Source organism: Myotis nattereri, assembly GCF_964212035.1.
Source record: "Myotis nattereri genome assembly, chromosome: 11".
NCBI classification, from domain to species: domain Eukaryota; kingdom Metazoa; phylum Chordata; class Mammalia; order Chiroptera; family Vespertilionidae; genus Myotis; species Myotis nattereri.
In genome coordinates, this window is record NC_138086.1 from 20,252,009 (window position 1) to 20,279,684 (window position 27,676).

A 27,676-nucleotide genomic window follows, 5' to 3' on the forward strand; every position below is an offset into this window, starting at 1 on the left:
GAGCTGTGTGGCTCAGAGGTGCCAAGAGCTTGGCTGCTGATTCACCAAAGGACTTCAGCTCTGTGTTTTCTGTAGCTTGTTTATTTTCAGACACTGAATGTGAAGTTTTCCAGGGCAGCTACCTATGCATCTATAGAGATTCTTTTTATACTAGAGGCCTGGTGCACAAAAATTTGTGCACTCGGGTGGGTGGGGAGGCGGGGGTCTCTCATCCCGGCCTGTGCCCTCTCGCAGTCTGGGACCCCTCGGGGGATGTCCAGCTGCTAGCTTAGGCCCGCTCCCTGGGGGGATTGGGCCTAAGCTGGCAGTCAGACATCCCTCTGGCAGCCTGGGAGCCCTCGGGGGGTGTCCACTTACCAGCGGGAAGCAGGTCTAAGCTGCAGTCGGACATCCTTAGTGATGCTGAGGAGGCGGGAGAAGCTCCTGCCACCACCGCTGTGCTGGCAGCCATCAGCCTGGCCTGTGGCTGAGCAGAGCTCCCCCTGTGGGAGTGCACTGACCACCAGGGGGCAGGTCCTGCATTGAGCATCTGCCCCCTGGTGGTCAGTGTGTGTCATAGTGACCAGTCATTCCCAGTCTTTCTGCTGTTAGGGTCAATTTGCATATTACCCTTTTATTATATAGGATAGAGGCCAGCTGCACGGGTGGGGGCCGGCTGGTTTGCCCTGAAGGGTGTCCCAGATCAGGGTGGGAGTCCTACTGGGGTGCCTGGCCAGCCTGGGTGAGGGGCTGATGGCTGTTTGCAGGCTGGTCAAGCCCCCAGTGGGGACCCTCACCCCATGGGGGTATGGCCAGCCTGCAAATAGCCACACTCCAGCCTGCAAACAGAGGGGCTGAGGGCTGTTTTCAGGCTGGCCACACTCCCTTCAGGGTTGGGGTCCCTACTGGGATGCCTGGCTATCCTGGGTGAGGGGCTGATGGCTGTTTGCAGGCTGGTCAAGCCCCCCAGTGGGGACCCTCACCCCATGGGAGTGTGGCCAGCCTGGGTGAGGGGCTGAGGGCTGTTTTCAGGCTGGCCATGCCGCGGGCTGGAAGCAAGTATCTGGCATTTATTTATCTTTTATAATTGAAACTTTGTTGCCTTCGTCCGGCTAGAAGCCTGGGTTGCCTCTGGTTCCCAGCCCCTCCTTCAGCCGAGGCCAGGCGGGCTGGAAGCAGGTATCTGGGATTTATTTATCTTCTATAATTGAAACTTTGTAGCCTTGAGTGGAACTCAGGGCCGGCAGGACAGGTGGGAATCTTGGCTTCCCCCATTGCTGGGACAACTCAAAGCTCCTGCTCGCTCCAGCTCCGTGGCCACCGCCATCTTTGAGACAGAGTGAGGGGGTGATGGTTAATTTGCATATTACTATTTTATTAGATAGAATTCTGAGAAAAGCAGAATTCCAACTAGGGCTTAAATTTAACCTCCTATCTTGTCACCTGAGCTATTACTGTGTTGCTTTTTCGTTTTTTAATTATTATGACTTAGAAGGTATTTCTTTCCAGTTGTATTAAAATAAAATTACCTCTTTTAAAAATCCCTGTTTAATTCTCACTATGACTAGGAAATCTTTAGTGGGAAAAGGTCAAGTATAGGTTTTAGGACAAGTTTAGGCATTGACATTTCCTCATGACTTCTTTTTTCTAGGGTTGCCTCTAAGGGGGAGAAATGTGTGAGCATCCTTTGAGCTAATGGATGTAGATGCTGTAGAAGAATAGAACACGAGATACTTTTAAGGCTGTGTCCAAATGAGTGGTCGGTGATTAGGACCCTATCCTTGCACGATTAGGATCTCTTGGCTAAATAAATACCTTTGTTAGTTGAGAGGGTTTATTCATTTATTTAGCAGGTATTTCAGTGCCTGCTGTGCCTAGCACTGGTCTAGGCACTGAGAATATAACAGTGAACAAAACTGATCAAGTCCCTACATGCACATGGGAAAGGTAGACAATAGCAAAGTCAGGGAGTGGCAACTCCTCTAAAGAGAAATGAAACCAACCAAGGGGGATAGAGAGCAGCTGAGGTGTTGATTTTGATCAACTGCCTAGGGAAGGCCTGTTCGTTCATCAATTCATCCTCAGTTCCAAGGACACACCATCCATTCCAGCTTCCATAGTCATTGATGCTTAAAAGGGATTCAGGTCATGTGTAGGGAGGACCACATCGCCCAAGGGTGGAAACAGAAGAAGGACTAGTAAATCTTAGCTTGGGCACTCAGGAAGCTTGCCGTGGGCACCAAGAAGTAAAAGCAACTATAAACAAAAGCTGCTAGAGCTCAGCCTAGCCCACAGCAGTGATGAATTAGAATGTATTATCTTCTGGTTCTGTTCTCTGACCAAGTCTAGCTGAGGCTTTGCCTTTTGTTCCTTGTGATGGCATATCATGAATGTGTCTGTCTGGCCATGTCACCCTTACCTAGATGGAGTGGTACCCTGTTCCCATTAGGCACTGCAATTCTGTTGAGCTTTTCTTTCTCTGTAGCCAGTCACTGCAGATTACAGACTAAACACTGTTGCCTACAGTAATTGGACTTCTCTCAACAAGTTGTATCTCTCTTTAATGAGTGAGGTACATTGATGTGCACTCTTCATAGTAGAGAGTCCCACAAACCTGTTGCTAATGACCTTAGAGCCACAGGTGACTAAGTTGTATCTGTTCATTGTTAACAGTGTGATGCTATTGGCCCTGTTTTCTCTGTGGCTTACCTTGCTGAGTTATCGTTTATATATATTCTATATGTACCTGCTATGGCATTCTTAACAATATTTTCCTTAATATCATTCTCAGTATTTTCCTTAATATCATCCTTTTGGTGAAGATGTTGGGGGAAATCAAAGGATAACTTTTTGGTTGTTCAACTACAGGGAATGGGGAGAGTTATAAATACCTATTTGGGGAAGCACAATGGTGATCTACATTAGGGCCAAATATGCCCAGTCAAAAGCGTATGCAGGCTCACACTCTAGGTCTTCTAGAGGCTGATTGAAACCTAGGGGGCGGGAGGTGCTCTCTTTGGGCCTGTGGAGTTCATTGTGAATCTATGCTGCCTCCTGCTTTAGTGTGTTTTGGTGTTTTCTTATGTTTGTTTGTCTGTCTGTCTGTTTGTTTTTGGTAGCAAACTTGGCTCTTGTGCATCTTTTTGCACCTGTTTTCAGGATCTTAGGAAACTTGTCTTCATATTCTTCCTTCGTTTTGTTTGTTGACCCTCTTCCCCCATCTGTAGCTCAGTTTCATGTATGTCTTTATTCTCCTTTCTGTCTGGATATTGAAGGTTTAGTTTGCTTTTATGTTATTTTAAAATAAATTCCAATTAAATATATCTCAGTTACCACATAAAAGAGAAAAACTTGAGCAAGTGGGAAAGTGAAAGTGAAAAGGTATTTCATTTAAATACATGTCAGAATGACCTTGTCTGTCTTACCACTGTTGTTCAGCTCAGATTGAAGGTTTCCTTTCCTTTTCTTTTTCTTTGTTTTTGGTGCCCACTAAAACAGAGGAGCTTTCTCTTCCCGTTCCAACCTTCCCTTCTTTCCGTCACAGCGTCATGTTGAGTGTATGTGTGTTCGGTGCCCTGGTGCCGGTGAAGTGAGATGCATGCTGGGTATGCTAGATGCTACTGTCTGAGGGGCAGGTAGGCGTGTGGGGGTCAGGCAGGCAAATAGTTTACAGTTAGATGAAGAAACACCTAGAGTAAAGGCCTTGGAATACACACATATAAGGGCTTCATAGAAGTTTCTCAATCTTTTTGTAACTTTTAACTATGTTATTCTTTCCCCTTCATGACCCCCATCTTAGTTACAGGTTATGGTAAATGGAAGTTTTTGTTAAACTGACAGTATACATGCAATTTGCCGCCAAAATAATTGACTATGAACTGTGTACTACCTCTCCCCACCCCAATGCACATCCGTGGGGACAAGTGGAGACACACAGTGTGGGGCAAAGTAGGTGTCCACTTTCACATACAATAATTGGTAAGTAAATAATAATACAAGAATTAACTCTGTTTCCAGTGCATGGATACAACTGTAAACCTACTTTTGCCCCACCCTGTATATAAGCTCCTGAAATGTGCTGTATAGAAGAGATTATCATGTTTGTGAGACAACCAGTAATGTTCTAATTTTAGTGGCTTCCAGCTTTTAGAGTTTAGTTTCTACCTTATTGTCCATATCTGTTCTCTTGCCTATTTTAAAATGTATGTATTGATTGAGAGGTTGAGAGAGAGATTGACCTATTGTTCCACTTATTCATGCATTCATTGGTTGACTCTTGCATTGGCCCTGACGGGTCTGAACGCCTCTATGCACCAGTCAACTGAGCTACGTGGCCAGACCAGAGCCTCTCTTCTCTTGCATTTTTAAAAATGATTTTACTGGATAAGGGTCAGAGTGCATAAAATGCCTCATAAGAACTTAGCAAGTGCAAGACCTCCCTGGCTGGCTTCCTATGGCAGCCATCCAAGCACAGGAGTGAGAGGATGACTGCCAGTTTTGGCAAGTGAGACCTGGCCTCTGCGCAAGGAAACAAGCCGGCTCGCCCTGTCATTCATCAGCTTTCCTGGGGCCGGACGGGGCCGTTTGGCTGCCGAGTGTGCCTTCTGACGTTGGGTTCTGCTGTCCCAGGTGTGCCTGTTTTGTCCCTTTCCATACTGAGAGCTCAGTACAGTTTTGTGACTTTTCAAAAACGTTACAATGGCTCCCAGCGTGTGGTTTTGTTTTCTGTTTGTCTGTTAGTACAGACGGTTTTTGACACTAATGTAAATGGGTGTTTTCCGTAAGGTATGTAGCGTCTGTGTAATGCCAACTGAATGAACCCTACCTTTTGGCTAGGGCTTTTTTAAACTTGGCTCTTCTGCATCTTCGGCACCTGTTTTCACTCAGGGAAAACATAGTGCCAACCTAGTCATTTGAATCCTAAAGAAGTTTCCTTTAGTTCTAATTTTTCTAATTTTAGTTCTAATCCTTTAGAATTTTCCTTTAGTTCTAATTTTTCAAGGTGAAGGAAGTGAGGTGTTACAAGTCCTGGTCATTGCTTCCTGTCTTAGTTGTCCGTCCGGTTTCCTTCAGGCCAGGTTATTCCTGGAAATGTGAAGCCAACTAAGAATTTGACCCACTTGGCAGGGCATCTGATAAGGTTTGGAGGATGGTTCTGTGGTGACTGGTTCATGTCAGACACCCACAGGTTCATTATTAGTGGGTTCTGTTTTTCCTTGATCCTGTCTCCACTCCTTCACCAGCATACAAAAATTTGGAATGTGCATGTCGGTGGAATATAAGGCTGTTGCTTATCTTGGATTTATTATTGTTTTTGCTGTAGCCTGCTCTGTAATAAATACAATTTCCTGCAGATATAGAGTGTAAAACAGACAATAAAATGGGTTGGTGCGTGGCTTACTGTTGTTCTGGTAAATCAGACAAATCAATTACAGTTCTGAGGTAAGAGCTCCCACTCCTCAGGTTGCAGCCAGCACACCCGATTTCCTCCTGTGCGGCCCTGCACTTCTCTTCCGTTGTGTGTGAGCACTGCTGGGTGAGTCATGGTGTCTATTTCATGTTCCTCCATTCCCTGCTGTGTCTGTTCTTCTCGCTGGTGCACGAGGAGTTAGGATGTTTGTTTGTTTGTTCACGGCACTACAAGAAGTTAGAGCCAAACCAGCATCCTGTCCTCTCCAGTCATATTTCTCAGTCCCAGAATGGGCCAGATTACTAGAATGGGGCCGTACTTCTCCTGACAACTTGTCTGCTCATTTCACTGTTGTCTCTTCTGTTCTTCTTCCTTGCCTTCACTAAGTTCCAGTGTCTTTGTTTTGTTTTGTATTGCTTTCTTTGCTCATGTTACCTAACTTTTTTGTAACCTCTATCCATGACTGATTTTATTGGAGATACATAGTATTATTAAGAATGTGCTTAAACCATAACCTAGATAGCGCTGGGGGTGAGGGCTCAGATTTATGGGTACCATTTACTCCATCACATCATGAAATGGAGACTTACAGAATTGATCAGTGGGATTCAAATTTGCAAATAGAAAGGGTGGAAGTGTTCCTTTAAAATAAACAAGTAAATAAATAGGTAGGATTTTCTCTAGCATCTCCTCCTGATCTCTTCCTTCAGTTCCTGGTTTTTCAGTGCCTTCTTGAGCTAGAATAGCACCATCCTCTTTTCTCAGGGTATTTGAAGCAGTCCTTTCTACAAGAGGCTTGGGGACCTGTACAGAAGTTATTGTTCTGTAAGTACTAATGGAGTTGGGCCTCAGTGGAAGAGTTTAAAAATATTATTTTTGGCTACAGAGAGGTAAAAAGTGGTTTGCCCAGTAAGTCCGAAGAAAGCGTAAAAGCAGCAGCACAATCACCCAGTGGCTTTATAAGTTAGGTCTGTGTTCAGTTGCAGTCCCCTTTATGTGTCTTCTGGCCCACTTGGCTAGGGTTGTCTTCTTATTTTCCTACTAGAGGCCCAGTATGAAATTCTTGCACTCGGTGGGGAGGGGGGCCCCTCAGCCTGGCCTGCACCCTCTTGCAGTCCCGGAGCCCTCGGGGGATGTCCGACTGGTGGCTTAGCAGCGGGCCTAAGCCATCTGTTGGACATTTTTAGCACTGCCGCGGAGGTGGGAGAGGCTCCCTCCACCATCACTTCGTTTGCCAGCTGTGAGCCAGGCTCAAGGCTTATGGCTGAACGGTGCTCCCACTGTGCGAGCGCACTGACCACCAGGGGGCAGCTCCTGCATTGCCCCTGGTTGTCAGTGTGCATCATAGCAACTGGTCATTCCATTTGCATATTAGCCTTTTATTATATATGATCATTCTAAAGAGCCTTTTAGCTAGTTCTTTGTAATCCTTAGTAACTGGATATCATAAATTATCCTTGTTTATTTATTTATTGTTGTTTTGTTTGATTTAATGGCACTTCAGTCTCTTGCTCTCCCTTAGCCTAAAATCACATTTAAATGCCCCCTTTGTGCCAAACACACCAAGTCAACCCCCGTGGTTCTGCCTGGTGGCTTTCTGTGACCTGGAAGGGTTGCCTAGCTCTAGAGCTCCATTCACACCATAGCCTCTGGACCCATGATGGGGCTTTGCGTTTGCTGCCCTGGGGAAATCCCACAGAAACCCTGTGAGAGCCCATCCCTGTCTGCTGGCCTTGCTCTCTAGAGCAGGCATCATGTGCTCCATGAATATGATGGCCCCTTGCGAGGGGCCAGGGTTAGTGCTAGTGGTGGGTTCCCAGGGTGGTTTCCTTGCATCTCTCCTGCAGTCAGCAGCTCGCTTTTGGCAATTTAGGGGGAGGTATTTCTTTCTCTGTCTTGTTCTTCCTCCACCCCCAGCCAAAGGTTCCTGGACTGCAGTGTGCATGTGCAGCTCACTGACTTGTATTCTCATAGCACAGAAACGTGCACTGCAGCCCTCTGGTGCAAGGCCATGTGGTGCCCAAGTGGCAGCTGCTGTGAGAGTGTCTCCCAGCCTCCTTTTATTTATGTCTCCTTTTCCTTTCTTTCAGCCTCTCCCTTCTCCACGCCCCCCCCCCCCCCCCGCCTCATCTTCCCACCACCCATCCCCTCCCCTCCCTGAGCCCTTTTCCTCCCATGTCCCTTTCCCCCTCTCCCTCTGAAAAACAGGTGAATGTTAAGGAGACCCAGATTGTGTCATGGAGTTTGGTTCTCCTTAGGGTGCATTGTTTTATTGTCTTTTGTTCATAGTTTGTTCAGACTTAGGAGTCCTGTGTGGCCAGTTCTTGTTTGTTAGGCTCTCCTGTCGAAACTCCCCAGAACTAAGTGCAGAGATATCCATCTTTCCTTCTAGAGGGAAACCTAAAAACACTTAGGCTTTCCATGGGAATAAGAGAGACATGTTCTCTATTAGGACGAACATGTTTCTGAATGAGTATGGGAAATAAATGCTGAAATTTTGTAAAGATTGTATTTCAGCATTTACCACAGTTATAATGGTAGTGTCCAGGCACCCTCTTTTAATGCACTTTTCAACCGAGTTCTGTTTCTTTTTAAATGTTTGCACTGTAAAGCACTAAACTTAGGATATAGTCTCTCCCCTCTCTTATTTATTAGTTGGGGTATCAGGAGATATTGTGAAAGACTTTGGAACGGGTAAGGTTATTGGGGACCCTTTCATTGGAATGCTGGGTACTGCCTGGCAAATGCTTTGGGGTTAACTGATTTTATGGGGGTCTGCTGCTTAGTTTTTAACCAGGTGATTACCCTTCTCTGGAGAGAGAATTTAATTTGTATAGTCCTGATGGTTGGTGCAGTGATTCCTGTTTGTACAGATGTGACCCCATATAGATTGCTGCCCTGTAAAAGAAATGGTTTCCAATGGTACATTTTCATTTTATGGTTTTAGTGTACAGTATTGCATCTTTAGCAGACTTACTTCAGCATTCCTTGTTGCCTATATGTATATGTCTGTTCTTCAGATTCTCCTTTGAATCAGTTGTAATATCTTTCTGGTTCCCACATTAATTAGTGGTTAAAATAAAATTTTTGGCATGTGTTTGTGATATATTTTATATATACATATACATATACATATACATATACATATACATATACATATAGATGTATCCTATCTAATAATAGAGAAACGTGGTAATTAACCATAACTTCGCTACCCTTCCCATTGGCTAATCAGCAGGATATGCAAATTACCTGCCAACAAAGATGGCGGCCGGCAGCCACGCAGCTGAAGTGAGCATGAGGCTTGCTTGCTCCAGTGATGGAGGAAGCCAAGGCTCCCCATCTGCTGCAGCCCAGCTCTGAGCTCCAGATGCAACAATGTTGCAATTATAGAAGCTAAAAAAACCCAGATACCTGCTTTCAGCCGCTAGCGGGCTCAGAGCTTAGAGCACCAGTGATGGCAACAGAGTTTTAATTATAGAAGCTAAAAAAAACCCAGATACCTGCTTTCAGCCCGCAACGGCCTCAGAGCTGGAGTCGGCTGGCTCTCAGCTCCAGTGACAGCTATAGAAGGTAAATAAATCCCAGAATTAAAAAAAAAAAAAAGAAAAAAAGGAGAGGCTGGGAGCTTCAGTCACCTGCCAGCCTGTAAATGGCCCTCAGCCCCTCACCCAGACTGGCCAGGCACCCCAGTGGGGACCCCCACCTTGAAGGGAGTGTGACCAGCTGCAAACAGCCATTATCCCCTCATCCAGGCTGGCCAGGCACCCCAGCGGGACCCCTACCCTGATCTGGGACACCCTTCAGGGCAAACCAGCCAGCCCCCACCCGTGCACCAGGCCTCTATCCTATGTAGTAAAAGGGTAATATGCAAATTGACCCTAATAGCAGAAAGACTGGGAATGACTAGTCACTATGACACACACTGACCACCAGGGGGCAGACGCTCAATGCAGGAGCAGCCCTCTGGGAGTCAGGGCGCTCTCACATGGGAGGAGCTCTCCTCAGCCACAAACCAGGCTGATGGCTGCCAGTACAGCAGTGGTGGTGGGAACCTCTCCTGCCTCCTCAGCAGCCCTAAGGATGTCTGACTGCAGCTTAGGTCTGCTCCCTGCTGGCAAGTGGGTATCCCCTGAGGGCTGCCGGGCTGCCAGAGGGATGTCTGATTGCCATCTTAGGCCCAATCCCCCAGGGAGCGGGCCTAAGCCAGCAGGTGGTCATCCCCTGAGTTGTCCCAGACTGCGAGAGGGCACAGGCAGGGCTGAGGGCCCCCCCCCCCAACCCCTCTAGTGCACAAATTTTTGTGCACCGGGCTTCTAGTATATATAAAAAAGCCTAAGCGACCATCCAACCAACTGTTCACCTGGTAGCTATGATGCACAATGACCACCAGGGGGCAGACACTCCAACCAGTAGAGGAGAGCCCGATTCCTGCGGAATCAGCTGTGGGTTAGGTTGCTGCTGGGGCACTGTTGTCCCTGAATCTGCTTCATCTGCACCCCAGACCCAGAGAGGAGAGAGCCCAAGTTTGGGGTGCATAACCTGAGAACCGCCCTCTCTCAATCCGGGACCCCTCGGGGGATGCCGGAGAGCCAGTTTCCGGCTGATCTCCGCAGGCCAGGCTGAGCGACCCCACTGGTGCATATTTGTATACTAGTAAAAATCATGGTTTTACTTTTTGAAAAGTAGCCTTTAAGAGGGGAAGCAATTGCAGAAACTAGGGAAATACAAAAGCATTTATGACAGTAGACAAGAAGAGATCATGTAATTATGTGTTTTTAAAATCTTGTTTTTATTGTTTCCTCTGAACCTGGAAATGAAGAGTCATCTGGTTGTGAAAGACCTTTAAAAAATAAACAGTTGTAAAGTGAGTCTGTCTCTCTCACCTGCAGAATGTCTGGCTCCATGCCTGTGCCTTACTTGGTCGATCTTTTGCTCACTGACAGGCTTGTTTTGAAAAACTCAGGCACCATAGCGGTGTGAGGGAGAGGTAGTGAACACTGAAGACAGGCACAATGTCTGACACTTGATGAGTGTGCCAGCTCCGCAGTTCACACCTCGGAAGACATGCTGGATCCTGAGACTGCCTGAGGTGGATCGCTGTTGGAGACAGCGATTCTTTATTTAAAGGATACAGAATTTAAAAAAAAGTAAAGGATACAGAATTGTTGCTTCTTACAATAAAACATCTTCCCAAAATAATCAGTAGACTTGATATGTCACTGCAGTAAATTTAGTTTTCAAGGACATTTTCTGCCACAAATTTTTCTAGTTTACTTTTTCCTTTTTTAAAATATGTTTTTACTGATTTCAGAGAGAAGAAGGGAGAGGGAGAGGGAGAGAAACATCAATGATGAGAGAATCATTGATTGGCTGCCTCCTGCACACCCCCTACTGGGGATTGAGCCCAAAACCCGGGCATGTGCCCTGACTGGGATGCAAACCGAGACCTCCTGGTTAATGGGTCAGTGCTCAACTACTGAGCTACACTGGCCAAGCTATTCCTCTTTTTGATTCCTTGTGTAACTATGACTTCACACACAGGAGTACATACAAATTAAGTGTCCTGAGATATAATGATTTTTTACTTTTTTCCTTTGTTCAAAAAAAAAAGGAAATTGAGGGAGTCCACGATCAGTTTTTTTCAAAGTGGCAGTTGAGGGTGAGGGTGAGGGTGAGGGTGAGAGTGGGCATCTCTTTCCAAAGAGACTTGCCTCTATCAGCATGGATTCTTCTTTCACTGGTCCATACTCTTCAGCTCTCTTTCCCATTCTCTGGATGCCTGTGGATATTGTTCTGTGATTTTGTTTCAAAGATCCAAATTAATTAAATGAACCCAGTACAGGTGTGGCTAAATGAATGTTAGAGTATTTTGAAGGCAGTTGGTAAAATTCCTTATGCCCAGGTTCAGGTATTTGATGGGGTTGTCTAACCTCTTCTGTGGCTACTGAGTGATGTGATGAAACTTGAAATATTTGTGCCCAGCTCAGCTTTGCTCGCCACTTCACCATCATAACACTACTTAGTCTCAGATTGAACTCATTTTGTCCTGTGGCTATTGCTTATATAAACATCTCAAAGTAAGTCATTTTACTAACATAGACATTCTGCTTACTTGTATTTTAAGGCTTTCTTTAGTTAAAAAAAAAAAAAAAAAAAAAGACACTCCTAGCTGTGTTGATATCCAGCTAAATATCCTTGAATTGGAGCTCTGGGTAAACATGGAATTATCTAGTGCCTCCGTTTCTCAGGAAATGGTGTTCTCAGGAAGAAATGATAAAATTCCTAACATAATATCAGAGTTGGAAGGAGTGTGAGAATATAAATTATTATCAATGTTTAACTCTGGAGGAAAACCTATGTTCTATTGATAGTCCATTATTGCAACATGCCGGATGCTTCATCCATGGCGGAGACTATATTTTTATATATCTTACTCAGTTGAATTCCAACAGTTCATGTTCTCAGTTCCAATGACTACGTTGTTAATTAGCTTCTTTTGAGCAGTATTTCTTCTTGGATGGCCAATGCCTCTTGGCTCCTGACCATACCTTCCTCCTCCTCCTCCTCCTCCTCCTCCTCCTTGTCCAGGGCATTACTCTTCTTCTAGGCAATTTCCCCTTTTTATCCTCATTGTCTTCTTTTTTTTTTTTTTAACATTTTTATTGATTTCAGGGAGGAAGGGAGAGGGAGAGAGAGAGATAAAAATATCAGTGATGAAAGAGATCACTGATCAGCTGCTTCCTGCACGCCCCCTACTGGGGATCGAGCCCACAACCCAGGCATGTGCCCTTGACTGAAATCGAACCTGGGACTCTTCCTTCCACAGGCCAATGCTCTATCTAAACCAGCCAAACCAGCTAGGGCTCGTTTCTTTTTATTTTATTTTATTTTATTTTATTTTATTTTATTTTATTTATTTTATTTATTAAGGTATTACATATTTGTCCTTATATCCCCATTACCTCCCCTCCGCCGCACATGCCCTCACTCCTCTGGTGTCTGTGTCCGTTGGTTAGGCTTATATGCATGCATACAAGTCCTTTGGTTGATCTTTCTCCCTTACCCCCACCCTCCCCTACCTTCCTTCTGAGGTTTGACAGTCTGATTGATGCTTCTGTCTCTGGATCAGTTTTTGTTCATCAGTGTTGTTCATTATATTCCATAAATGAGTGAGATCATGTGATATTTATCTTTCTCCATGAGACATATGAAAACATGCTCAAAGTCACTAATCATCCAGAGATGCAAATCAAAACGACAATGAGGTACCATCTCACACCTGTCAGAATGGCTGTCATCAACAAATCAACAAATGACAAGTACTGGCGAGGATGCAGAGGAAAAGGAACCCTCATGCACTGCTGGTGGGAATGCAGACTGGTGCAGCCATTGTGGAGAACAGTATGGAGTTTCCTCAAAAAACTAAAAATGGAACTCCCATTTGACCCAGTGATCCCACTTCTAGGAATATATCCCAAGACACCAGAAACACCAGTCAGAAAGGATATATGCATCCCTATGTTCATAGCAGCACAATTCACCATAGCTAAGATTTGGAAACAGCCTATGTGCCCATCAGCAGATGAGTGGATTAAAATACTGTGGTACATCTATACAATGGAATACTATGCTGCTGTAAAAAGGAAGGAACTCTTACCATTTGCAACAGCATGGATGGACCTGGAGAGCATTTTACTAAGCGAAATAAGTCAGTTGGAGAAAGATAAATTTAACATGACCTCATTGTCTTCTGATCATGCCTTTCTTAACCAATTTTACATAATCGGTCATTACCATAATTTTGCGCTTGTTTATGTATTGATTGGTAACTGTTCTCAAGTTGACATGTGTACAGTGGTTCACGTCACTAGTTTCTAAACAAAGAAAAGGGCATCTTTTTTGTATCTCTTCATTGCCTAGTTTAGATTTGATCTGTCAGATGATGATCTTAGTGTGATACTATTAGGAAAAATATGGCCCTCTAGGGTTAACTGTGCTGGTAGTAACTGGAAGTGGACAGGCATACTTTCTAAAACAGCTATTTTCAACCTTTTTTAGTTCATGACATATATACACAAGAAATATTATATTGCTTTGCCAATCTGACAATAAAAATAAGTGTAATTTTGATTCATTCATACCAGTTATTGTGTTGGCTGTTGTCATTTTTTTATTTGACAATCTAAGGGAAAAGAGGTCAATGCCCCTGACCAAATAATCTGGTATGGCATGTTTTAAAAAATCTTGTGGCCCACCAGTTGAAAATCACTGTTCTAGAATACAGTAGCAGTATAGAGTCATAGTAGCATGGGCTCCAATATTAGATCACCCTGGTTCAAGTGTTTGCTACATTACTTATTACTTTGTCTCCTTGAGGAAGTTATTTAACCTCTGTGCCACAATCTTCCCATCTGTAAAATTAATAATAATGGCCCTTACCTCATTAGATTTGTAGAATGATTGAGTTAATACATGCAAAGTATTTATAACAGTTGACATAAGAACTCAACAGAGAGCAGTGGTTCACAGGGTGTTGGTGATTAGTATTAAATTGCTGAGCATTCTGCCTTGCACATAAGAAGTCCTCTATGAAGTATTTTTATTTCAAACTTTATTCAAATTTCAAATTACATCCCTCCCTCTGCTGAGTTCTTTTATTGCCTCTTTATGTCTCACTTAATATTTAACATATGCTTTCTGGCTTGTTTTTTAAATGCATTTTTCATGTTCAGTCAGAAATCAATGGAAAAAATAATAAGGAAGAAACTAAGAGGAAAGAGAGCTTCAAACATAAAAGTTGACTCTGCTGCTTCAAGGTCGAGACAGATGAAGACTGAAAAGTGTCCAGTGGGTTTAGCAACATGGTTCCTGGTGACCTTAGTTAGAGCAGTGTTTCTGGAATGAAGGGGTGGAAAGTGATAGCTAGATGTCTTCCCAGCCGGCTTATCCCCAGCAAGGCTTACATCTCTATACCTTCCGTTTTAGGAGTTTTCTAACAATAGTGAATGGATAAATGTCTGTGATGATGGTGTCTTTGTAGTTTTCAGTGAGTGAGAAGCTTTAGAACATTCACAATTGCGTGTGCCCTGAAGGAGAAAGAAATGACAGTGATCTGAGAGCCTTGGTTGGAAAAACAAATTTCTTCTGTTACCTTGACCAAAACTTTTTGTCTGAATTCTCTACCATCATTCATGCATTCTGGGGTATATGGGTTTTTCATTGATAGTTTCACTTCGAGAACCCCAATACGGTATTCACATGTAATTACATCATCCATAGTTACAAAATCACACCAGGTGGGGGAAGGGGGAAGTCTATGCTTTTCCTTAGGAAGAACCAGAATTTCCAAATATACTCAAAATACTATAATTCTAACTCTTTACATCATGCTGCTTGCTTTACTAGGAAGGCATTTTTCTTATTCATACATCATGCAAATTATTGTGTGATTTTTGTTTTCTACCTATTGTCGACACTCTTTTTAGCTCTGAATCATAATTACCTAGTCAAATTTTTATTCCTTAGGAAAAGGGCTATTTAGTTCGGTGTCATCACTGCCATAAAGCACTGTGCTTAGATGCTGTTTTTGAAGAAATCATGGAGCAAATTTCATATCCAGTTTCAAATTAAGATGTTTTCCAAATCAGTTCACAGACTTTATTACAGTGTCCGAAGTATTTATTCTTTCGAAACATACAGAACAATTATAAAGAACTAATTTACTCTAGAGAATGTTGAATTTGGCTCTAAAACACTGGAGAGATAGTTACCCAACTGAATAATTTGTAAGTTTATCTGTGCAAAGCTGAATGCACTGAATGTTAACCTGTTTTCTTCTTTTAAAAACAAAAACTTTTTGTTTGTTTTGTTAATCCTCACCTGAGGATATTTTTTCCATTGATTTTTGGAGAGAGTGGAAGGGAGAGAGGGAAGGGGAGCGAGAGAGCAATATCGATGTAACAGAGAAAACACATTGATTGGTTATGGGGCAGGGATCAAACCTGCAACCTAGCTATGTGCCCTTGACTGGGAATTGCCTTCAGTGCATGGGCTGGCGCTCTAACCAATGAGCCATACCACCAGGGCGAAAAACATACTTTTTTTGACTACCAGTGTTTTTTTCACCAGAAGTTTTGTGTTTGAATTCAAAATAAAATCATCTCTACTACTACCATCAGAAATGTAGAAATGTTTCAGTAAAAATACATCTTTTCACCAAAATGTAGGGTTTTCTTTCTTTTCTTCATTTTTCTCCCCCCACCCCCTCCCTTTTGAAGTGATACAAGTTGTATTCAGTGCAGGAACTTTCTATTTTATTCTTAATACAATCAGTGCCAGAAAAGTATCTGACACATAGTAGGTGCTTATTTGCTTTTTTCTCTTAATTATATTTTTCCATATGAAAATTCTTGAACCATACTTTTAATGTCTTCCTAGTATTCTGTCTTATTAATGTACTGTAACGTACTTAAAAAGATTCCTATTGTTGGCTATTTTGGTTGTTTGGATTGTGTTTTTCTTTCATAAACAACATCGATTTCTTTAGCTAATTCATAGTCAGTAATTAGGAATGTGTGCTAAAGGATGGCATATAGTTTTTAATGTCATTATTCTGTACCTCTGTTGAGTACAGTTATTAGGTTTTTAGTTTGATGCATTTGGTGTTCTTTAAAACACTGACCACCTCTATCTTAATTAATAATAAATTTCTACTGTAATAGTTGCCATTTTTCTTCCTATCTTAAAAACGAGAACTTTCTCTTCCAAATTTTGTAATTATCTATTTTTATTAACTCTTTAAAAATGTAGGGCTTTAAAAAGACCAATTAGACATAATAAAACTTTTATTTAAGATTTATTGGACCTAAATTGATATGACTGCAGGCAAGAAATGAATGTTCACAGTATTTTTAGGGGATGTTGAAATTATTTTAGTCATCTAACCTATTTAATATTTATTTTGATTTTTTATGTCACAAGTTGCTTGCAGATTTCTTTTTTCTTCATCCTTTTCTAAAGTTGTATTCTTGTCTCAGGTGGGGCAGAGCTTAGCATGACATCAATTTCCTTGCTTCTGAGTTCTTGATTTACCCATGAAATGAAACCTGTTCTTCATCAGATCATCTTTTAAATTCTTTACTCTGAACATATTATTTTAATTATCTCCCCAGCCATTTTCTGCTATTGTAATAAATTCTTACCTCTTGCCCATAGAGACTTTGAAAGTGATAAAACTTGACCTAAAACTTTTTTAAAAAGTATTTCAGATCTTTAGTTATTTTTAAGTCATGGCCTTGTAATTGAAATCCAGAGCAGTAGACTCTTCTTGATGTGCTTTCTTCCATGTTCTTTCTGTGGCTTACCTTGTATAAGCTGTGTTTTCCACCAGTCTTGTGTCTTTTTTCCAGAAATGTTTATTGTTGTAGAGTCCTGCGCTGCTTAATGGTGGGGATACATTCTGAGAAATGTGTCATTAGGCGATTTTCTCGTTGTTTGAATATTATGGAGTGCACTTACCAGACCCAGATGGTCTAGCCCAGTGGTTCTCAACCTTCTGGCCCTTTAAGTACAGTTCCTCATGTTGTGACCCAACCATAAAATTATTTTCGTTGCTACTTCATAACTGTAATGTTGCTACTGTTATGAATCGTAATGTAAATATGTGATATGCAGGATGGTCTTAGACGACCCCTGTGAAAGGGTCGTTCGACCGCCAAAGGGGTCGCGACCCACAGGTTGAGAACCCCTAGTCTAGTCTATTACACACTTGCCTAGGCTACATGGGATAGCCAATTGCTCCTAAGCTACAAGCCTGTATAGCATGTGACTGTACGGAATATAGTAGGCAATTGTAGCAGTGGTAAGTATTTCCGTATCTAAACAAACATAAAAATGTAAAAATACAATATAAAGGATAAAAAATGGTACACCTGTATAGGGCACTTACCATGAATGGAGCTTGCAGGTTAGAAGTTGCTTTGGATGAGTCAGCGAGTGTTGAGTGAATGTGAAGCCTAGAGCATTCCTGTACATTCCTGTAGACGTTATAAACACTGTACACTTGGACTACACTAAACTTATACAACACAAGATTAAATCAGGCACAAGAGAAAATGATGCAATCAACAGACAGTAAGCACAAGATATGTGAGGTACTGTTGGCATAACACAGCATACTGTTTTAAGCAAATAAGTACACAGAGTACATTCTAAAATAATGATAAAAATGTACTATAGTAAGTACGTAAACCAGTAACATGGTCATTTATTATCATTAGCAAGTATTATGTACTGTACATAATTGTAAGTGCTGTACTCTTACACACCTGAGGGTACAGTAGGTTTGTTTACACCAGCATCATCACAAACACATGAGTAATGCCTTGCAACATTAAGACAGCTACTGTGTCACTAGGCAGTGGGAATTTTTCAGCTCCCACTATTGTACATGCTGCCCATCGTTGACCAAAACGTCATTATGCAACACCCGCTGTATTCCTGTAAAGATTCATTATTTGATTCTTAGAAAAGTAACAACATAGTTGTTAAAATGGTCCCTTTCTATCATCATTGATTGTGTTTAGACATACCAGTTTAAACAGAAATGTCACCTTTAACTATTTTCTTATCAACTTAGTGATTTATTTGCTATAAATATAATGTCTACAATTTGGATACATTACACATTTTTAGAGATTTATATCTCATGGAAGTACCTTTTTCACATATAAATTGGTATTTTTGAACCACTACCTCTGATGTCTATATTTTACATTTACTTACCTGACCTCAAAAAGTTAAAGCATTTTCTTTTCTTTTTTAAAATATATTTTTATTGATTTCAGAGGTAGAGGGAGAGGGAGAGGGAGAGGGAGAGGGAGAGGGGGAGAGAGAGAGAGAGAATGAGAGAGAGAGAGAGTGAAACTCAGTGATGAGAGAGAATCATTGATCTGCTGCTTCCTGCAGGTCCCATATTGAGGATGGAGCCCACAACCCGGGTATGTGCCCTTGACTGGGAATCGAACCTGGGACCCTTCGAACCTCAGTCCACAGTCCGCCACTCTATCCACTGAGCCAGCCAGCCAGCATTTTCTCCATGAAATAGGAATAGTTTTCTGTTTGTTTTTTTTTTTAAAGGAAAAGGTTGTAAACTAAGTGGGAGGCATGGACTTAGGAAGTAATCCAAGATAGGATGTGCAGGGAATTTCCAGGATCCCGGTGAATGGAAGGTCCAGGACATCTGTTGTGAGCAGGCCTCACAGGCCACCATGCAGAAGTCGGCAGGAGGACGGGAGCTCGGCAGGGAAGGCTGTAATTTAAAGTCATAATTTATAAACACTGGCTATCAATTTTATAACAATGATAATCTGCTGGGAAGTTAGAGTATGGAGAAATGGGGAAAGGACTGCTTGGGGTGAAGTTGGGGATGGGAAGAGGTGTGGTTTATTTGTGGAAACCTTTCTGGATCTCACAAATTATGAGCCATAACCTTCAGATAGTTCTGTGGATAGGCAGACTTCAGGAAGGACCTTTGCACCGTGTTGGTGGACGACACACCTCAAACAAATTCTAGAGAAAGACGATTGAATATAGGAAGCAAGCGAGTTTGTATAGTTGATACTTTCTTGTAACTAGGTACATACTTCTGCCCTTTTTATATTAAGCACACATATACCATCCCTATGCTTTCTAAGCTAATCTTAAGAGTACAAAAAAAGTCTTATAAAGTAAGACTGGGCATTGTGTTTCCTGTTGATGATAAAAATGCAGATTTTCCCACTAAAATGCAATGAGTTTTTTTCTAAAATAAATTGAATAGTGCTCACAGCATAACTTTAGCTGGTTAAATTTGGGATACTAAAAGTCATTTAATCCTATATAATAAAAGCCTAATATGCAGATCAACAGAACGGCAGAACGACCAGTTGCTGTGACACACACTAATCACCAGGGAGCAGATGCTCAACACAGGAACTGCCCCCAGGCCAGTCAAGGCCGGTGCCAGCAGGGGCCCCCCAACCACCCTGCTGGTCGCCCTGCAGAAGGAAGCAACCAGTGGTGGCGGTGGGGGGCGGGGCCAGCAAGCAGGTGACGCCAGGCCGACTAAGGCTGGTGCCAGCGGTGGGGTTTGGGGGGGCCCAATCACCCGCCAGTTGCCCCACAGAGGGAGGCAACTGGCAGCGGTGGCACCAGGCCAGCCAAGGCAGGTGCCAGCAGGGCCCCCCGATCGCACTGTCAGTCACCCCACAGATCGGCCCTGTTCTCCGGCCAGGCCTAGGGACCCTACCCATTCACAGATTTCATGCACCAGGCCTCTACTAAAAGAATAATCTTGATCCTGTGTAGAATTTTCATTTGATTAAGAGTTGGATATTATTTTATACACATTAAGCTACATCACATGATTTTATTTCCAGGTAGAAAAGGAATGTCAGTAGGCATATGTACACAGTAATACTTTTTCCTTCCTTTGAACAGAGCATTCCCTCTATATAGCCAGTTGAAGATCATGCTTTCCTTTAGCCATTACTGAAGAATTGATACTTTTTTATGCTGCTTTTAGGAAAATGATAAGATTTTTTTCTGTGCTCTTGTAACCCCATGATTCCTCATCTAGACTATTTTCTGCTTGAATTTTTAAAATACTTTAATATATTGAATAGTTTATCTAAAACATGATTATTTAGTGCTTAATTTTGAACTTATTTTCTTTGAGCTGCTTATAAATTAGGTGACTAAAAAAAAGTTTTCTTAAGCTAAAAATTAAAATATTGCAGTGTCTACTTATCCAGGACAATTTTTTATTTATTTTAAAAATGTAGGCATAATTTATATACAGTAAAATATATAATTTTTAGTATATAATTTTATGAGTTTTGATAAACATGGATATTTTGAGAGCATGGACATATGGAACTGTCACGACAGTAAAGATAGTAGAACTGTTGTATCATCCCCCAGAATTCTTCTGTCCCCTTTGGAATCAACCACTGATCTGTTTTCTTTCCTTACAATTTGAAAAAATGTCATGTAAATGGAGTTATGCATTTGAGATTCGCCCTTGTTGCCTATATTCTTTTCATTGCGGAATATTTCAATGTGTGAGAGTACTACAGTTTGTCCATTCTGTGATGAGGGAGATTTAGGATATTTCCAGGTTGGGGTGAGTGCAGGTAAATTCAGGCCATTTTCTAGGGTCCTGAATCTGTTTCTGTAACATGATTTGACTTTCTTTTAGTGAGATTGCCATGATTGTCAGAGTGCTGCTCTGCGTGTTTTCACGATAAACACAGGGTTGTCTCTTCCCTTAACATTTGCCAAGTCCTGGTTTCTTTTCTCAGGATTGTACCCATGAACAGGAAATAGATGGTGAGCAAGACCAACCAAATGAAAATATTTAGATGCCTGTTCTTTGCAGGACTCCTGAGGGCAAGCATATTCTTCAAATGTTGGAAGATTTAGGGTTGTGCAAGTCTGATTGCAGACATTTTCCCCCCCACATTTGGGATATGAAGCTACGCTTACCACTGGCAGGCTCTGCAGCTTCCTTCCCATTTGGGAAGCAGACCATGCCAGCTCCTTCTGCCCTTCGGTCTGTCCTTAGCTTGCAAGCTTGGAAACGGCCATCCTCCCTTAATAATTCGTAAAGGAGTAGAGTTAGGAAAGAAAATGGAAAGTTGTGTTGTGTGTTGAGGACGCCTCAGGTTAGAATGCCAGCCTCCCACGCTCGGCTTTCTTCCAGCTCAGTGCTCCTACAACTGTCCTCTGGATCCGTGCTCCCAGGAGCGGCGCCCGGAGCCTGGAACATGGCTCTGCTCCACTCCGCCCTGAGCCTGAGCGAGCTGCCAACTGAGGACACAGTGTGAGAACTGCAAACTGCAGACAGCACTGGATGAAAGGTTATTGATGGCCTAGCTTCCGCACCTTTCTTTTCTGTTTTCTTATAATTTTATTTGTTTTTCAGCCAGTGTTTTTCTCTAGGGTTCTCTCCTGTGTTCACTCACTCCTGTTAAACTTGCACCTCACTGAATTTTGTGCACTCTCCCAGTCTCCTCACACACATCACCATGAAACACTGATAGCCAGCCAGACAAGACTGGGTTCAAATTTTTTAGTGCTTTGTGGTATTATTGGAGCTGGACAAGATTCCCAAGTGTGCCCCTCCCACCCCCCGCCAGGGCTCCATTTATACCGAGAGATTATCTTGGTGTCCAGCTGGTTCCTTACAGAGATTCATGAGCTCATTCTGTGAATTAAAATGTCATTTGGGCTGTAGGAGCCTAGGCTGTGGAGGGAGGGAGAGTGTGGAGTGATGGGTGACGTTTCTGCCTTGCGGGTAGGGGACATACTTACGATTTGTCTTCCGGATAGCTGGTCAGGAGGCCCTGCACAGACACTAGTAGATGACTGCGGCAGTGAGTTACCACCACGCACCTGCAGTGACAGTATGTGTGCTTCAGTGTCCTTGGCTTCGGTTCTGATCTCCATCTGGGTCTCCTGTACACCTGGACTCTTGTACACACAGATTTTGCTGCTTCACTATTAAGATTGGTTGGTCCCAAACAGCATAGTGCTCTGGAGTCCGTTAGCCTCAGGCCAGTCAGCCCTGTAAGGACAGGCTATCTGCCCTGGCTGGGGAGACACTTCCTGTCCTGCTGGAGTGGCCAGCATAGGACGTGGCTGTACCTCCAGGAAGCTTCATCGAGTTTGATGCTCTTTCCCGTTCAGTTTCTCAGGTGCTGGTGGAGTGTCCCCATGGAACCGTAATAAGCTCTTGCATGTATTTGTTTTTAGTTCTTTTTCCTATGATGTTCATCAAAGAGTGATTGTGATGATGAGAACTAATTAGTGAGCTTCATTATTAACAGTTCCCATTTGAGACTTGCATGTGATAATCCTGAGTGGTTAATTGTTAACTAATAGGTTTATTTTGATTGCCATTTCCCTGTGCTGTCTGGTGTGTGCGGTGATGTTCCCCTTACCAGTGTTAACTGTGTTAATGCCCACTGTGATGGGTATTTTCTGTGGAAAAATCATAGAACTCATTGTGCTAACATCGAGCACAAACTGACAACCTCAAACCTGGTTCCAGAATTCACAGAACCTTGATTTATGTCAGTTCTGTTCTTCTAGGATGCAGATGACCTACTTGTCTACATGGTGTTCTCAGGACCTCGGTCCTGTACCTGCGAATAAGGAACCTGCTTCCCCTCCTCTCCCCCTACGCCCTCTCCCAGACTTGATAATCCACAGTACTAAGTTATTGTAAACATGTATCTGCTTACGCAGCAAGATACTTCGTTAAGATAAGTTGCAATCTGTCTACTGAAGGGGATTTCTTTCAGTCCTTGACACGCACCCACATTTGGAAGAGGTTTGGGCTGACAGGCCAGAAGTGAGGGGATAGTAGGAGGGCATAATTAAAGTGTCTTTATAACCTTTCTCTCTCTCTCTAAGGACCATTCTGCCTGTCTTCAGGGTCATTCAGAACCTTGCTCCTAGAAGTTTGAGGTATAGATATTAACATCCTTTGAAATGAAGTCACCCCAGGCACATTTGTTGCATCATTACTTTTCTCAATTTCAAGGTGCATTGAGGAGGCAGAAACATTCCTTAAAGAGATGCCATCCACAATAGCAGGTTAAATGTAGCTAATGTATCCTTAAATTAGCCTTTCTAAGAGTACAGGAACACACTTATATGGTTTGTTTTGGAGTACAGGTAATGTGAAAACTAGCAGTGCAATCAAACAGACTTATTTGCTCAGAAACAGTTGCTTCTTGATTAGCTACACTGTTGGAGGGGAATATTGGTAGAGAAAGCATTAAACTATGGCTAATTTACTCAGATTCTCGAGGCCTGAGCCAATGTAGTACCAGGTAATTGTGTCAGGTAGATTGTCAGACCTGTAAATAAACCACCTCATAGGAACCCGGGGGCCGAGAGTCCCTGCCACTAGATATGGAAGCAGAAATGTTGGGTGCTTAGTAGTCTTCCTCTGAAATCAGCATTCTCTTGTAACTCTCAGTGTTACCTCTTAAAATCTGAGGCCTTTAACTTTATTTTAAAAAATCTATACTAATAAAAGGGTAATATGCTAGACTGGATAGACCGGACGTCTTCTGGACGTCCTTCTGGACAAAGCCACAGCAGCTGAGAGGGCCGAGGGCCGGTGGCCCGGTAGAGGCGGTGGCATGGGCCGGTCCAGCATCACGGCCCCTTCCGCAGAGGCAGTGGGAGAGGGGGCTGCGTGGTCCCAGTTCCAGTGCTGCCCCTTCCGAAGAGGCAGTCACAGAGGCAGGACAGGGTGCAACCTGCTGTACCTCACCCTCCCACAGCCCTTCCCCCAGCCGGCCTGGCCCCAGATCACCCCCCACCCACCAGTGGGCAGGGGCCAGGACCAGTGCTATGAAGCAAGGGCTGAGGGCTGGTAGCCACAGCGGCCAGCAGTGGCAGCAGCACCAGTGTGATGGGGCGGTGCCTTCCCCTGATCGGCCCGGTCGCCTCCCCCAGAGGGAGGCCAGACTGTGACTTAGGCAGGCCTAAGCTGTCAGAAGGACATCCCCTGAGGGCTCCCAGACTGTGTCAGGGGGCAGGCCGAGCTGAGGGACACCCCCTGCCCCCGCCAGTGCACGAATTTTCGTGCACCGGGCCTCTAGTACATCATATAATTATCTGACTACTATGTACTATACCTCAAAACTAATATAAAATAATATTGAATGTAAACTGTATTTAGAAGGGGAAAGAAGACCATCTGAAGTAAAGTTCCCAAATTAAAGTATCTACCCAGTCTCTGTCAGGAAAAAAACAAACAAATATAAAATGAATAAACATGTAACCCCTCACCCTCCACCCCCCAAATAAACAACTCTTAAAGTTGTCCCTGATAGTAGTTCCCAAGTATAAAAATTATACACTGTATGGCATTGGAAACATTTGAATTCAAGTGCTGCATATTAGTGTTTTGTGATCTTCAATAAATTATGTAACCTCAAACAAATAAAAAATAATAAAATCTTTTTATCTGTATAAAAAATAAAATACATTTCAAAGTTCTAAAGTTAAAAGAAATCCTTAATTTCACTAACTCTCTCAGTGTAGGTCCTTCTTCAGGATTATTGGAGGAGAATTTAAAATGTCATGTTAATGACATCATTTGAACTTTTTCACTTCATCATCATCCGTAAGATCCATGTGGCATCTTTGATTCCTCAATAGGGCCTAAATTGGTCTCTGTTATATTGTTTCTTGTAATCGTGTTCTCTTATTTACCTTTTATTGCAACCTTAGAAATGAGTATAGAGACTGAAGCATATTGCTCTACTTGCACAGGCTCTTTGGAAGGCAAATCGTTTGACCACATTTAGTCAGTTTTATAGTAATACAGTCAAACTCCTAATATGAGTAATTTTCATAGCTAAATTAGCAGAGAATGATTTATGGCTACATCACCTGACAAAATTTGTCAGTTGGTCTTACTGGCCTTTTCATTTGTGCCACTGAAGTAAATATTAAAGGTTTCAAGAATTTTTATATTGAAAAGGTGCATGCCAATCAAAGGAAGTGATTGAAGAGACATTATTGTCTGCCTGTGACTGAGATTTGAAAGAGCTGACATCTTTTGGTTGGCTTTGTAAGAATTTTTTATTCCTAAAAGCCTATCAACTTGGGTGGAATTTCTTTCTTGTCCCTAGATGGGTGATCTGTATATATAGCATCTTCTTCAAGCCTTCGGAACACTTGCCTGTTGAGGATGGGGGAGCTCCATGTGTTGTCTTACAGTTTTGCTGCTGGAAATAAACATGACCAATTCTGATAGGTCTTTAAAATTTGCTTTTATGCCTTCAATTGACATAGTTGGCTTTCCCTTCTAATCTTTGTCATAATCAATGGTGTGACAGATTCTCTTTGCTGTCTTCCCATGTGTTGTTTCTGGAATAGGACTGTTGTAGGTGGAGACTTAGGAGGAGTCAGAAGCATGTATTTTTTCTTTTTCATGTTATTATTACATGGCCAAGTGTAAGGTACCTTTCCTTCTCTTTGACCTCAGGACCAGCCTGGTACAACTTCCTTTTTAGTATTAACATTATGTGTGCACATCTTTTTTTCTGATAAATACATCCAAAAGATGGTGGTGAGCAAAAGTCTCTTTCTGAAAAATAATAGATTATTGTAGTCTTTAGGGAAAGGGCCTTCTCTTCAGAGACATTAAGTTGCCTCATTATTTGCAATAATCAGTTTGATAATTGTTGTTGACTTACTGGCTCAACTCATGAATAATGTCCCATATTCAGACAAGTATGGCAAAACGGTTTTAATGAGGTAGTGCTTTCTTACCCATGGAACATTTGTCTTGCTTGACTGTTCTGGACTTCAGCCAACTGCCAGAAAGGCCTTTTCCCACTGTATATGTAGAGTGGAGTATGTGTTGCTTAAATGTTCATTGAGAGGAGTTTCCAACCCACTAAAGCTCCTTGTGCCATTACCTTTTTCCTATGTGCCATTAGAGACACGGAGAATGGATGACTGTCTCTCCTTTTCTCTAAGAATCTGTTTGAAGAGAAGGATGAATCTCATTACTATAAATATTGTTTTCACCCCAGCCTACCTCACTGCTTCCGAATGAGCAGAACCCCTTTGACTGCTGTGAACACTCTCAAATATTTGATGGCCTCTTAAATTTTCATTATCTAATGTGCATTAATTTAGATACAATAGCTCTGTTGCTAGGAGCAGAGTTAGCAAGGAAGAGCTTAGCCTGCTTATGTTGCAGGCGTTAGGAAAGTGTGCAGATTTTGCTGCCCTCAAAGGGAGTATGCAGTTCTGCTGGCTGGTCTGCAAACCACAGAAATTCTGACATCCAGGAACTGTTACCCCAGCACATGTGATGTGATATTTTGATCCTTGCTTTTTCTGTCATCTATTGAAATAGCGTGAGAGACTGAAAGGATTGGAAGGCTCTACCTCCTCTGTAGCTGAGAGCTCTGGGGTTCTAATGCCCATTATTTGGCACTCTTGAGGGTAGAATGCATGCACTCACTTCATGTGGATGTGTGAGAAAAGTTTAGAAAGTGCTGTGTGGTTTCATGGTTTTACTGTTTCTACTAGAGGCCCAGTGCACAAAATTCATGCACTGGTAGGGTCCCTAGGCCTGACCGGTGATCAGGGCCAATCGGGGCCTTCCAGCTGCCGGCTGGGGCCTTCCTTTCCCGGCTGCTGGCTGCCGGCTGGGGCCTTCCTTCATTCCACGCCGCCCCCTGGTGGTCAGCACACATCATAGTGAGCAACCAAACTCCTGGTCTCCTGGTTGAACTCCCGAGGGTGCACTTTGCACGTTAGCCTTTTATATATATAGACTAGGGGCCCGGTGCACAAAAATTTGTGCACTCGGGGGTGTTCCCTCAGCCCGGCCTGTGCCCTCTCGCAGTCTGGGACTCCTCAGGGGATGACCAGCTGCTGGCTTAGGCCCGCTCCCCGGGGGATTGGGTCTAAGCTGGCAGTCAGACATCCCTCTGGCAGCCTGGGAGCCCTCGGGGGATGTCCACTTGCCAGCGGGAGCAGGCTTAAGCTGCAGTTGGACATCCTTAGCACTGCTGAGGAGGCGGGAGAAGGTCCCGCCACCACCGTTGTGCTGGCAGCCATCAGCCTGGCTGTGGCTGAGCAGAGCTCCCCCTGTGGGAGCGCACTGACCACCAGGGGGCAGCTCCTGCATTGAGCGTCTGCCCCATGGTGGTCAGTGTGTGTCTAGTGACCAGTCATTCCCAGTGGTTCTGCTGTTAGGGTCAATTTGCATATTACCCTTTCATTATATAGGATAGAGGCCTGGAGCATGGGTGGGGGCCGGCTGGTTTACCCTGAAGGATGTCCTGGATCACGGTGGGGGTCCTGCTGGGGTTCCTGGCCAGCCTGGGTGAGGTGCTGAGGGCCATTTGCAGGCTGGCCAAACCCCCTTCAGGGTAGGGGTCCCCACTGGGGTGCCTGGCCAGCCTGGGTGAGGGGCTGATGGCTGTTTGTAGGCTGGCCAAGCCCCCCAGCGGGGACCCTCACCCCATGAGTGTGTGTCCAGCCTAGGTGAGGGGCTGATGGCTGTTTGCAGGCTGGCCACAGCCCCCAGCCACCCTAGATCCCAGTGGAGGCTGGCTGGAAGCAGGTATCTGGGATTTATTTATCTTCTATAATTGAAACTTTGTTGCCTTGAGTGGAGGCTGCAGCTGGCCAGAACTGATGGGAAGCTTGGCTTCCTCCATTGCCAGGGCAACCAAGCCTCCTGCTTGCTCCAGC

General features: G+C 43.5%; 1 protein-coding gene across 1 annotated transcript in view; it reads left to right on the forward strand.

Annotated features, from left to right (window-relative positions):
• SND1 (staphylococcal nuclease and tudor domain containing 1) overlaps positions 1–27,676 on the forward strand; it is a 453,621-nt gene that overhangs the window by 264,167 nt on the left and 161,778 nt on the right. The gene's annotated exons all lie outside the window — the stretch shown is intronic.